Raw genomic sequence first — 15047 nt, forward strand, 5'->3', positions numbered from 1 at the left:
CGAGATTTGTGAAATATGTTTGTTTTCAATACAAATATTATTGCATCACAAAACTCGCCGCTCGGTGGCGCCAACGGGAGACATTGTTCGGATATTTTCAAACATAACTTATAGGGGTGGTCTAAACGGGTTTTTTAATTAATGTCCACAGAGAACATTTTCTTTTCTCCATTGACAGCCTTGTAAAAAAGTAAATTAACTTTATTGCTACTGCTCGTTTTAAATTAATATAAAATCGCAAGAATAATAAAGAAACATGAATGAGAAGGGCCAAAAATATAAAAATCTAAACTGTTGTAAGATAAGTTCATACATGGGAAGGCCTAGGCCCATCAGTGTACGATGATGGTGATGGAAAATTTCGCTTTAACAACTCTTTGAAACAGTAAATGGCTTTTAGAAAACCTTGTATAAATTAAATTGTTTGCTTCGATATGATTTACAATGCGAAACTATGCGGGACTTATGACGCCGGAGAGTAAACAGTTTAATTATGCACTAAGTCACGATTCAGCTAAGTTCAAGAAATATCTTAAGGCTATTTCACTATTGACTTAATGTGGAGATCAACTCATTATACTCAGAACTCTATTTGAAATTAAGGTCAATAAAAATATTATATGTTATTTTTTAAACTTAACCATCTGTACTGCAAAGGAAAACGCTTAGGAAACTATTTCTTTTATATTAGATATAAATTTCATCTCATTACGTTTACAGAGAAAGTTCAAATGGATTCTGTGAAGCATTAACGGTAATAATCAAATACACTTGACTTGTCTACGCTTTATAAGATTAACACCGACAAAGTATAATTCAATGTCGTTCTGGAATTAACGAAGTTAACGCCAGCTATACCGTATAATATCTATAAAATGATTCCATAACTACATTGCATTAAAACGTAGCGTGACTATAACCATTTTCAAAAGAACATCGCTTAATATAAAAATGCTTTATCGACAAAATCGGTAATATTTAATGGCTCTCATTGAGGTTCAAGGATTTAAGTACGTGGATTAATAAGAGGATAATGCGAGATTTAAAATATTTTAGATTATCTGAAATACTAAACTGACTTGATGTCATTTCAATTGCACTTTCTTTTGAAGAAAAATATATCTAACAAACAATAACTTGCGATGTTAAAGTAGTGTTTCGATTTATATAAGATTAATCATAAATTTTATTTCATATTAAGGTGAGAAAACCGGAAAGTTGCGTGACTGTTAATTTTGACTCAGGATAAAAAGCGAATATTTTAAAAGAAGTCATAAAAGAACCAATGAGTTAATGAATTTTTACAGTATGTTTTATTTAAACATGTTAAAATTTGAAGAGAATTTATTTAATAGTTTGAATATGAATCCTGAATAGAGTTAAAAAGTGTATAGACATTTCCGACGAACACGGATGTCATTATTTTTAAATCGGTCGGTAGATCGAACCATCGAGAATTATATGGTTTTTATTTAATTTTAGTGGAGTCATTCGTTTGTGTAATAATTTATATCTAGCGTCGTTATCAGGGCGGTAGATCGCTCCCCAGTTATAAGCCGAGCATTTTTCATGCAGCACCAACTGCGGAGCACATGCGTAGTGTTGCTGAGAAATTTATCTCGTTGGGAAGGCACCGCGCAATTATTATTACTCCTCCGAGTTTGTGGTAGGTTTAAGCTCGAGCCCACCGACGGTCGGACATCGGCTATTATGTACAAATCGAAACTAAATTATTGTCACATGTTTACAATAGTGCAAAGGGAACACATATTTATGTACTGGAGAATCATTTATCACAAACCCATTGACGAGTTATAACAATACAGTACAAATTAATGCCAATCAAATATTAATTTATGGTTATTTAAATCATGTTTAAAAAGTATTAAATAACTAGCAATGCAGACAAGATTTTTTCAGATGAACTTTAAAAGCCTAACAAAAAGCCTGCGCAGAAAAAAAAATCTCATTAAAGAAATGAACAACTTAAATAGTGTTAGTACACTATTTAAATTGTCTATTTAAGTTGTTTATTATAGTGTATGGATCGTATCACATAAGAATTTTCAATAAAGTTTAAAAATTTTATGATTATTCATGTAGGATATAATATCATTAAAATTTAATTTTTATTACGATTTCGTTTCCTTTGAAATCACACCGATCGAAAAAAAGGTTTATGTAAGAGACATTACAATCTGCCTGCTTCGAGTATTAAAAAAACAAGGTCTGTAAAGTCACATGTTTATATTTTCTTTCTTAAATAATACATAATAGCGAGCCAAAGCCGAGGCCTTTGCTCCGTTACTCATGGAGCATCCGCCTGAGCAACCTGACAGCTTGACGGGCTACCAGTCCGGTAAAATAAATATTGTTACAACTCGAGCCAAGGTTTCCAATAGAGCCCTCGAGTTTAATTACTATAAAAAGGTCTAACTAAACGCCATCACTGTTCTGCCATTTCAAACGGTCAAATAGCACTGTTAATGATAAAAACAATACTACTCAACTAATTTCGCTAGTAGTTGCATTATAAAAATCAGAACACATTAGATGAATTTGTGTTTAAACTAAATATAATACTTGTAAGTCTGATGCTAGAAAACACAGTAGAAATATTTTATTAGCTTCATAATATTCACAATATTAAGACAAAATAGTATTATGCTGTCCGTGATCGGTCTTACGAACTAGAGCAGATGGGTATATCAAAATAATCAGCCTTTTTTTTCTCTCATGCTGTTTTCCTTCACTGTTTGCAAGTAATGGTCATTATAATAAACAGTTGGTAGAAATGTCATGACTCAACGTCAACAAGAAAACAATCCATCGTTTTTTGAATAAAGAATTTTTGAATTTGATGTACCCATCGCGCGCTCATCAAGGTATATTTTATTTTAATTCGTCTTTGCCATAATCATTACAATACCGTACCGCTTATATAAACATGTCTCAAAACTTTTACAAGCAAAAACTTTAAATTTGAATAAAAATTCGAATTTTTCTTATGCATTAAACACCAGGTTTACCACACTGCAATCAAATTAATAATGATAAGTGCGTAATTAAAGTGTAATATCCGTTAATTGTTGTACATTATTTAATTACGAATTTAATTTCAATGCAGCAGACGTCGCAGATATTTCTCGTTAATGATAACTAATGCTTCGACTCGTTGCGAAAATTAAAGAGCCCTACGCGGCTTACTGCAAATGATAAACAATTAACACGAGATTAAAGTAATACTGCTGAGTGAAATTATCATTTTAAAATGCTTTTAAATGCATTATATTGACATTGTAATTGGTTTCGATTTACTTCAAAACAAATTGCATATTTGACAAAAAATATATTTTTTAACATCGATGCCACCAAATACATTGACACACTGCTACCGACAATTAATGAATTGACTGGTTTTCTTTAACAAATAAAATCTCTTCTAATTTATTTTAAAACACGAATAAGCTTTTTCTCTGCATAACTACACAACTAGGTCAAAATAATGACTTAGTCGCCACGTATTTCACACCGAACCTCACAAACATATTGAAAAGGCATCGATCATTGTATTAACATACAAGCTGTAACGTGTCGGTACGCAACAAGCGCCGAAAGTGCTCGAAACCAGATAATAGGCGACATTCTGATACAAGGCGAGATAAAGCCGCAGGAGGTTCCCATGTGACCCGCTCAGTCCTGGCATGTAGATCAGACCCCGGGTCAAAGGTGAACCGGTACACTTCCTAAACATCAAGGAGCTATTGAATAATAGATTCCGTTTTTCTATTAAAAAACACACCGACCGAAAAGCTATGTCATGTTAAGCATTTTAAATTATAGATCCATAAGAAAATTTTTTAATTATTTATCATATCATGTACTCGTATGCTTAAGCATAAACGGCAGCTACAGTGATATAAATCATTTGATTGACATTAATCATAATTAAATTACACGAACAATGTCATATATATTTACCTGAACATAGCATGATACATAGCGTTTGTTTCAGGTCTTCTCCAATTTTTCTTTATCAAGCCATATACATATAACAGATTATGACATATTGCATGTTTTCAATATAAAGTTTCAGTAAAAGTAAATACGAATGTATTTTTGTTAAACAATATTCTTGGTATACATGAAATCGCGCGTATTATAATATAGGTGATTTTCAATTTGCAATATTAAATCATACTTCCGAGTTTAGTCGATTGTAGAACAGATACAAAGGCATCCGGTATAAAGCTACCGGGGTACCTACTACCGTCGGCGCCAAATAACTTGTCCGATAAATCGATTCTCCAGACATGCGCACGCGAACTTTTTGATAGCCTTAAAGCTTTAGATCTAAAAAGATTTAATGTATGCAATAGTAATATGAAACTGAAGTGTACTTTGAAAACGTGATTAAGTTTTTTTATAAGGTTCGGTAAACTAGTCGATTACATGTTGGTACTACAAACTATAAAAAGTATACACCAAAAAAAAACAAATGTACGACTTTGCGCATGAGAACACTAAATACATAAATTTGTAACAGAAAATGTTACATTCCTTTATAAAATAATAAACGAAAATATAAGAATACGATCTAATAACAAACACATAATTTACAATAACAAAAGAAATAAATAAAAATTCTTGAGTAATAAAATAACAAGTAGGTTTTTGTTTATAATAAAAAATGTATACAAGACGAATAGAGTAAAAGGCAGGTCTATTTATCGAAATAAGTCGACCGTTGGCCGTTGGGCCCGAAAAGGTCTCGGAAGGCGACCACGAGCCGGTAGACGCGACCTAAGTAGTCTTCACACTCGGCGGGCCTAAGGCATTGTTAGTCGCGGGAAGTCGCTGAACGCGGGCAGCGCAAGATCGGTCATCGTGGCGATCTTCGGGGTAGGCCTATGCCTTGCAGTGGGCGTCTATTAGCTGAAAAGTAGTAGAACTCGACCAAAATACAAAGGAGAATTCTGAAAATTATTATTACTATTACATTATATTTCGTCATATTCATCTTTATTACATCTAAAAGCTCTTATACATAATAAGCTGACTTTCTTTTCAACCGATAGACGCACACTGCAAACCTACTCGTACCCCAAACATGTCCACGAAGGAATGTACCATAATCGCCACGGTTGGAGATGGGTTGGCGATCGCAGTGTAGTATTATGGTACGCATAGAGCGCTGCTGCACGTCCTCTGGAAACTTATTTGTAAACACTAGCAATCATATATAGTTAATGCACAAAATGTGAATTGTATAAGATTACATTCCTGGTATGAATCCGCAAGTCGCACTCCTCTTTCGCTGGGCTATCAAAGCTCAAAAATAAAATATCTACAATGTACTAATTAAACATTTTTCTAAGCAAATATACATAACATAAAAAATATCTTATTACAGAGAGTTACTACTGGAAAAGTTATTACGCTTTTACGTAACATCAGACACGTAAATATATAAGATAATTTGCCTTAATTCAAAACTCACAAGTTGATACAGTGTTTAAACACATAATTTTAAAACAGAATTGAAAATTTAGACAAATGATATTTAAAAAAAAAACAAATAACTTAAGTTCAGTGAAAATAAAATACGAGATCCGTAAATAATAATATATCTGCTATTAATGACTGCAGATTACGTACTTAAAAAAATATAAAGAAATAAAAGTGACGTTGTTTACATTTTCGGGTATATGTTAAACTTTAAAGCGTTCCATTAGGCGCGATCAAGTAATTCAGTAAGCCGATGATCCGTGATATCATCAAAGGCAGAATTAACTCGAGAAGTGTTAATTGCCTCCCTCGCCTTGATAATTGAATGATTCAATGATAAATTTCATAGTAACCCTCTTCATTACTCATAAATGTATTCATTAATAATGTATGTATATATTTATACACAGACTGATTGATTGCAAGTGTAAAAGCTTCAAAGGAGTGGGTATACTTGTATAGCTCATTTGCTTTCAATTAATGTATGATACACCCTATCCAAAAACAATGGCATTAGAAATAATAAATAACGAATACTAAACCGTTTTGTGTTTTCTCTTTATAACACATTCTATGTCATTTTCACAATTATTCAATTATTATGGAACAATTTATTAACTGTTAAAATTATCTGTCTATTATTACGAGTATGTTGCGATGGTATGCTTCCTTCAAAAGCCATGATTCACACACGAATTCCGCATCTCAAACTACTACGTGTCCGGTCCGCTACAACGAGTGTCCTCATTTATGAATCTTATTATTAATCCAATGATTCAGTCAACACAGAAAACCATAGTTGACTATCATTTCAATTACAGTCAACTTTTCCGAGAATTAAATATCCTTTGCGGTATAACGCAATGAACAAATATGGTGTTTTATATTATGAAATCAAAATAATGATGCCTTTAGGATGGGAGTGTTTTATAAATGATTTAATCCTATGTACTGTACTGTTATTTATATAACTTTAATACAATTAACAAATATGACATAAAACTAGATACCGCAGTTATTGATAGGGCGGCGTTTTGGTTCTCCGATTAAAATATCTTTTTTTATTAATTCTTATTTGTATCGCTAGTGTTTCTTTTACATTATATTTTTTTTCGCTTTTACTAAACGTAGACAGTTGAGAGAGGGTTGCCGCTATTTGATACGGTTCTACCTTCTTCCAGCTGAGAGTCACGACAGTATTTTATCATTATTTACAATTTTATTATACTGCATAACATCTATGTGATCGTAATAAATATTTTGAATCTGACTCATTCCAATGTCTAGGGTTGCTCGAATTTACTGGTATGTAACTCTTTTGTCAAAGGCTATCCATATACCGTACAACCTCGGAGCTAGTTTCACTGGCGCGAATCATCACTGAGATTAGATTAGTACGACCAAGTTTGACCTCCTTAAAAGCCGGATGTATATTGTTGTAAGAGATTAATCTTCATGACAAAAAGTCAGCAGAAGCGTACCGAAATCAATTTTTATGTTGCCGCCAAATTGTGAAAAATTAATGACAGAATGAAGTTCGTAAGAGATTACTAAAGAAATCTTTTTCAACGTACAGAAAAAAGGCAAAATGCAATGAACTCTATTTGACAAATGTGAAATAGTAGTCTTAAAGGCAGCATGATATATAGTGATTGGTTATATGTGTAAAAGTTCAAAGGGGTGAATTTATGCTTCGTTTGTCAACAAAAAGTTCCAAGCTTTAACACAAATCAATGACTCTGTATGCACACACATGCGTGTGTATATATAAAAGACATACATATGTATATATATAAAAGATGGTAAATAAAAATTAAAAATATACAAAAACAATCAGAAGAACATGCGGAAATTAATGATTTCAAAATAAAACTAAACAACCGCAACATGTAAATTCGTCAGTGAACAAACGCGTAAAACGTGTTAACTAACGAATACCATCAAGCGCTGGCGCCAATGACACATAACCATGGCGTTACGTTTCCAACGCTCGAAACTTTAATTGAAACGTGTGTGAGTAATTTCCGTGATTAATGCAAATGACACAATCGTCACATGTACACAGAAATAGGCACGTTTCCTGCTGAATTAAAAGTTACGATTATATTCATCATTAGTCGAAATAAATATTTTGTGTTAATAATAATAATACACACTTATCTCACCGATGAATAACGGAAAACATGTCGCCAGTCATACGACATAAAGTACTAAATAATAATAATAATAGTAGTAATAAAGCTTTATTTCATTCCACAAAAATGACTTATAATTAGTAATTTTTAATAATAGTTTTGATAATTTTGTGCTAAATTTGTACAGAACCCCCTCAGGGTAAAAGCCTCCTCCAAAGTTTTCCATTTTTTTCTATCTTTATCAACTTGAAGCCTAGAGTTTTCAAAACAAAAAAGACACATAGATTAATGACGTTAATGTTCATAAATACATAAAGGAATATTTTTAAAGAAATAATGAATAATTCGTGAAAGTAGTAATTTTTACAGATAAACATTCCGATCAAAAAAATTTCGATGAATTGTCTGGGAATCCTACTTTTTACTGAAGATAGAAAACTGAGTCAATATATGCAAACAAGTCGTATATTATACAACCCTTCAATACAATTTACGTATTAAAACTTTTACTGTCTTAAAGACAATAGAAATATAAACCCTTTAATCGTTTTAATTTAAAATAAGCATTCTTTCGCAAGATGCGTGGTCATTATGGCGAACATCGCCTGACATGAATGAATGTTAAGAATACTCGACAAACAGTTCTCTGTATGTTAATCCACTTTAAAACTTTAAAGTGCTACTAATAGTTACTTTCCAACAACAAATCTTAATTATATACTAAGGCATCGTTACAACATAAACAAAATCTTACTAACTACAACTAATCAAACAAATGCCCACACGATAAATTACCGTCGACATCATAAGCAAAGAGCGTACACGACTTCTCATCGCTTAGCGTGTAATTTAAAAAATGTGTCCCACCACACCAATCTGGCATTACACGAGGACAGAATAATGATTAGGTGATCAAAAACAAGTGCATGCTCTAATCAAATCTTGTATGAGGCACGCTTTCATAACCCGCATTTAATTAAGTTCTAGTGTTCGAGCGGCTCGTTTCGTAACTTCTTAAGTCAGTGACACACTACACAGTAACAATATATATCTTTTTATTTCTCATAAGTATACAAATAAAACTTTTGTCATATAACTCTGGTCACCTTTGCACTAAGACTCAGAGGAGAAGATTTCGTAGAAAATCCTCAGCATGTTAACAAAATGTTTTGACGTATAAACTACTTTATTATATATTTAATGAGTGCTTATTTTTATACCGTTTCATACAAAAAACCACCTAAACTATATTATGAAGTAATAATTCCTACTTTCATAAGTATTAAAATAATAAAAAGTAATAGTTACTTTTAAATGCTAATATTTAAGTAAGAGAAAAACAGAGCCGTAACAGTTAGAACATGTAGACGAGCGTGCATAATGAAATAGAATTGTACAATGTCTCAATTATGAATCTGTGTGGTCCAATTGATTATATGGCAGCTGCGTAATGGGAGGAAACTAACATCGCTGGCATTAAGTATCAGTTATTACTTCCATTGAAACATTGTTACAACTAGTAATGAGCATGTTGCAATTAACAAAACAGAGAAGAGGTATATTTTAAGGCTTATTATTTTAAAAATACTTTGTCATTCATTACTATTATTGACCTTATTAAATCAATTATCATAAAATTCGAAATTGACGTAAAATAAATAAATACTGATAGTTGAATTCCCATAATGCCTAATTGCGGATTGGCATCTTAAAGTGATAGGGGGTAGGCCACTTATTGCGCATATCCATATGGTAGCTAGAATCTTGTCTTCTGAAATGAAAACTACTGACCATAGAATGCAGCGAAGGTCATCTATCGATAAGATGAACAGACTACTTTCACAAGGCAAGATTGTAGGAATTTACTTTCAACGGGTCATATTCGTGAGCTATGGAGGGATAGGCACGCTTTGTCATCATGGACATCCTACGGTTTAAATGATGATAATAAATACCTACCTAAGTATATATGCACTATTATCTTATTTCCTTAAACCAATATTAACCGCGTCCTCAATATTCATGTACACTGTAATTATTACATGTAATTATCAAGCATATCGTTTGATTTACAACAAATAAAAGACTAAACACTTGTTGCAATTGTTAATAGAGGTAATTTTAATTACTTTATATTTTATGCTCCTATTAAAGTCATAGAAATCATAAGCCTGGCATCACTTTATCCTACCTCCTTTCCATACAACAAAATTGCTTTACCTTATTGATTTATTTATATTTATTTATAATAGAAGCAAAATACCTTAACCAAAACAACTTAATACCTAAATCCTAATAATACACAATTCAAAACACATGACTACAAAAGGAATAGAAAGAACTTTCAAAAAAATTTTCAATTTTAATAAATATTTCTGTAGCTTTAAAAAATGCTTCATTATAGAAATTATATAACTCGGTGAATTGAAATACAAAACCCAACGAAGCTACTCTCCCATTACACGATGTACATGGATCTTTAAGCCCTACTATCTTAGATGGCCTCTTGCAAACCAGTAAACAGTGCTTTTATTACCAGTAAATATTTTTGCCTATATCGACTTTTTGTTCATATGTTAACCATAATACTAAATGTAACCTGGTAAGTATTCTAAATACATGCAAGACCAAAGTTATCAAAGTTATCAAAATGATATTACAAGTACCTCTACAGATTTTAATAAGTAACAAGAAAACAAACAGAAACTGGGCACTATTTTTCAAATAAGTACTGTTTGGACTATAGTCAAACCAGTCAGACCGGACAGTCAAAACGCCCGGAAAGAAACCTTCTTTTCACCGCAGATAAATTGAATGGGAGATCTCCATCCGTGACCCATTATAATTATTGCACGTGATGTATCCGTGCCGCGATTCTCAAAGCAGTCCTAGCCTCGAGCTAAGTAACGTAAACGAGAATTGAACTGAACCTCTTTCGCGTTCTGACCCCTCAAACTAATCATAAATCCCAAAAGACAACAATGACCAGACAGAAAAAAATGTATCCTAGCAACAAATGAGTTTTATTTACACGCGTGAATTTTTCGACGTTACTATGGTGTACGCATAAACAAAAAGTTGCAAATAACTTTTGTAATGGATATATTAAGTAAAACTTATAGGGTGTATGTGTATTTAGGTAGCTCCAAAAAATTAGAAGAGTCACGTATAGTCAGCACTAGACAAATTTTGCAATCGCGTTACAAGATGAAAAAAAATAACATCCACAGATTACGGATTTACACGAACGTTAATAAAGAATTAAACCTATTTTTAAGGTTATTTTTATTTTCGTGTCCACGAGCTTTCGAGTGTGCGCCTACGTTTACGGGTAGAATAGTTGTTGAATAACCTAAATTTATAGTTATTCGTTAGTATCTCTGAGCTTTTAATTATTGTTGTTTGTTCGCTTTACGTTGAATGAGCATATGTTAACCTGCAAGTCCTAAAGATGTCTAGCTTACAACATAACATTTTAAGATTTCATCTCAAAAACAAAAGTAATGTCATTGTGACGACTCTTTTTAATGCCTTTGTATGGAATATGTTGCTTACAGCATTATAAGTATTGGCCGAATCTATTTATTCAATATGTACATTCGATTCTATGTCATCCGAACACGTCAAATCCGCATTTGAGCTTTTTTCGTCTTTATTTTTTGTTTGTGTATCTATTAGCACATGATTGATAGTTATTACAAGACAATTTGACATTGTATTAAGTCATTTCCATTTTAGTTGATTCACTCAAGTTCGAGTGGAAAAACCCAATCAGGTAGAGAAGGCTGAAAAGAACGGTATAATTGCTTAAATGGCTTCAAGTCAGTTATTATTTTTAATTACGACAATTGCGTTCTAATGCTACGTCCTTTTAGAAAAATATTATTATATGTGAACTAACATTCATGACTACACTTTGTTTTATTGCCTTTTAAATATTCCTTTGATATTAACATACCATCATGAACGATTCGGCAGATAGATTAATTAAAGCTTAGTCTTTAAAGCGATATTTAAGTCAACCTAAATCTGTGGTCATTACTGTGTTATATCTCATTTATGGCTTTGGAAAGATAGACTATGCTAGCGACTTTAAATTGATACATTTGACTGCATAAGTATTAATGTTATTAAATTCAATTAACTTGATTGAGAAAAGATTTTTTTAACAAAGTGTTCGCCCTGTTATGTTATTTTCAGAAATAAATGTATATTCATGATAATTAAGAAAAATTAGCGAACCACTTAGAATAGGTGGAAAGACGAAATATTACGAAGTTCTTTCGGTATATATTTTCTTATTATTTTGGTACTTTATACACACAGTGTAATGGCGAACTTAGATTTATAGGCATTTTCTACCAGTCAACCTATTGTGCAGAGATCAACGGCATACAAGTGTGTAAATATCTAGATAGGAAAAATATCAAATAGGAGGATACAATGTATACAAAATAACACATGTATAAATATTAGAGATTCCATCTTTGTACTGACTCATGGCGATATCTGTGGACCATAAGTTCTAGAGACAAAATTTGGTAGAAATGTTCTTGTCCGCGATAAGAGGTCAGCTATAAATGGACTTTACGAAATATAACACGCACTGGTGGTTAAAGAGACGTTCATTTATTTCGCGAAACAGCCGGGAGATAGCTAGCTACGTAATATACAAGTATTGAGTTACTAAAATTTTTCCCGAAATTTTGTTTCGAACTATATTTCGACGTAATTGTAAAAATTTTGGTTGCGAATGCTCTATTAAACATTTATACTGTTAATCGAACTTTACGAGTGTTAAAGGTTGTTCCACACGTTTACATGTTCTTCGTTTGGCAAATGGTTTAATTAAATGTTTTGTAAGTAAATATTATACTAGCTATTTAACTAATGAACCATAAAATAATAGTTGTGTATGCGGCATTAATATTTTTACCATGTTCATTTTAAATCACGTATTGTTTAGTTTGAGACCTGTCTTTTTAATTGGATTTTACCTTAGTAGTAATTTATGTATTTTATATCTTCAATTTCGCATGGCATCAGCACACGCGACTTCTCAAGTTTTGTAGTGAAGATGCTAATGATTTTCCTAACAATGGGTATCACTGAACAACAGTGTAAATAACACGGAAGTGCAATAGGAGGTCCATTTTAGTACAACAATTAATTATTATTAATTTTTTTACTAAAATGAAATTTATTAATTAATTATTAATTAATTAAAAATTATTAATTAATCAACGATCTTTTTATAAATACATTTTCTATTTAGCATCATATGTTTTTTAAAGATTAATCAGATTTATTTTGAACTACTTTTAAGCTTATATGCATGCTCTTATACTACATATCAGATAAATACATCGTCTTTTTAAAAGACAAAAAAAGCAGTTAACTATTTTTTCTAGTACGGCCAACTTTAAATTACGTATATAAAACAAAAGTCAAAAATCTTCCTGCACGTGGCGTTGGTCTGAATTTATAGTTCGAACGATCTGTAAGTACACGCATCGGTTTGTAATGACGACATGATTGTGCACAGTCGACAAGGGGAAACAAGTAAAAATACTCATGTGATAAATGGAGGCACGATCGGAGCACGCGAGCGTCTTTATGTGCGTGCGTCTGATCATCTTCAATAAAAGGTCACGGAGCTCCTATCACCGGATTTTCTTAATCTGTTGACCGCATTCTGCAAATACTTTCACCCTTTTAACGCTTATGAATTTATAAAATTTATAAAATTTCTTTGTTATATAAGACGTACTAACTTTTTTATAGTTTTTTAAAATGCACATCATGCTATTCAACAATTCTGGAAAATAGACTTGCTTATCCTCTGTAAGGAGAAACGAAAACATACATAAGGATGTCACGTCAAGAGTCTTATTAAGAACAGATCAATATACCGTTACGGTTCATGAATTTTTAAATAAATAAAGTCAAAGTTTACGCAATCGCTTAGAAGGCGATATACGTCCAAACAATTTGACCGGCGAGCGGACAATCCGTAGTAGCTTTACGGGTGGCACATTTGTCTATCCTTAACTGACAAACAGATGCGAGGTTCTCGGGCGCGATAACAGGAACCAACTATCTGAGAAATGCCGATGGTAATTTATGACGAGGTCGGCCGACGACGTCGCGCAGCGACTAACAAAAGACTAGACAAATGGCCGAGATAATCATATAGTTAAAGCTCTTAGACCCTATAGATGTTATAATGTTTTCATTATTCACCAACAACGAAAAGGAACTTAGATACTGCCATCAACAGCAAAGATCTCATGATTTACTAGTTAAGGAATTACGAGTACTTAGAAGAGTATAATTATTTTTAGAATTCTGTCAACACTTGATTTCAGTACGTTACGATTTAGCTGTAGTCTTAATACATAGATTTACGAGTTAATAAAATATTTGTTTTTCTATTAACACGGACATCTGTTACGGGTAAGGCGAGACGCGTCGGGGCAGCGACAAATGCCTTTCAAATTCCGAAAGCGTCCGCGTGGGCGCGTTACTCGGGCGTCGAACACAGGCTCCGTGCGCGCCTCCAGTCGAATCCGTAGAGTTCCACTGCGCTACAGCGAACAGTCGCCCACGTCTCTAGCGAGATTTATAACATTACCCATATTCGGCCTACGAATGGCGCCAATTCGACGCTTCAAATTAAAAACAAGCGACGAGTGCAAAAAGATAACGCGACTTGCATTGATCGATAGCTCGGCGTCGCTTGATTTACGCGGCACTTCTACAACTTTGCAGTTGCGTATTGACAACGACCGAATCAATCATTGACACTTTAGTACTGAGACCGAGCTAGTGCGCTAAAACATTGAAAATTGTGCAAAGTATTTTATAAAATTTTATAATAAATGAATAAATAACGCTTCAGGTATTTTACTACCGTCTAACACCTTTGTATTTCAGAAAGTTATACGATACGTACTAGGTCTTCAAATCTTCAATCGAATATTTTAAAGTACGCAGTAGCTTTGCTTTGTTATAGACAAATACTGATTATCCGTTGTAGTTTCCTGTTTTGTAGTATTACAAGTGAAAGGTTTCAGGTAAACAAAAACACATTTACTATGTTCACTTATACTACGTGATTTTCTTGACATTTATCAAATTTAAAAATTTAACAAGTGTAAATAAAGTTAGAATTTTACTAAAAATCCCGAAGGTTAACAAACGAACAGACAACAGTTTTAAAGGGAAAAGATCCACTAGCGATGGGACATTTACCTTTATTTTCAATTAGCATGTAATCCTTGCCTTATTGCAGAAATGTTTAGTAACTGAAGTGACTGACTGATTTACTAAAACCACGTCTCTATAGTGCGCGCCGCGAGACGAGGGAAGTAGTCTGTCGACTAATGGTACAGAGCCACGCTG

The 15047-nt window shown here is 32.7% G+C and overlaps 1 protein-coding gene across 3 annotated transcripts in view; it reads right to left on the reverse strand.

The window, feature by feature from the left end:
- The window catches only part of LOC137933826 (RNA/RNP complex-1-interacting phosphatase homolog), a 64255-nt gene that overhangs the window by 9910 nt on the left and 39298 nt on the right, over positions 1 to 15047 (reverse strand). The window lies entirely within an intron of this gene.

This window comes from Battus philenor, unplaced genomic scaffold (assembly GCF_028537555.1).
Source record: "Battus philenor isolate CCGP_79_NKW_IND1 unplaced genomic scaffold, ilBatPhil1.0.hap1 SCAF_14, whole genome shotgun sequence".
In the NCBI taxonomy this organism is placed as follows: Eukaryota; Metazoa; Arthropoda; class Insecta; order Lepidoptera; family Papilionidae; genus Battus; species Battus philenor.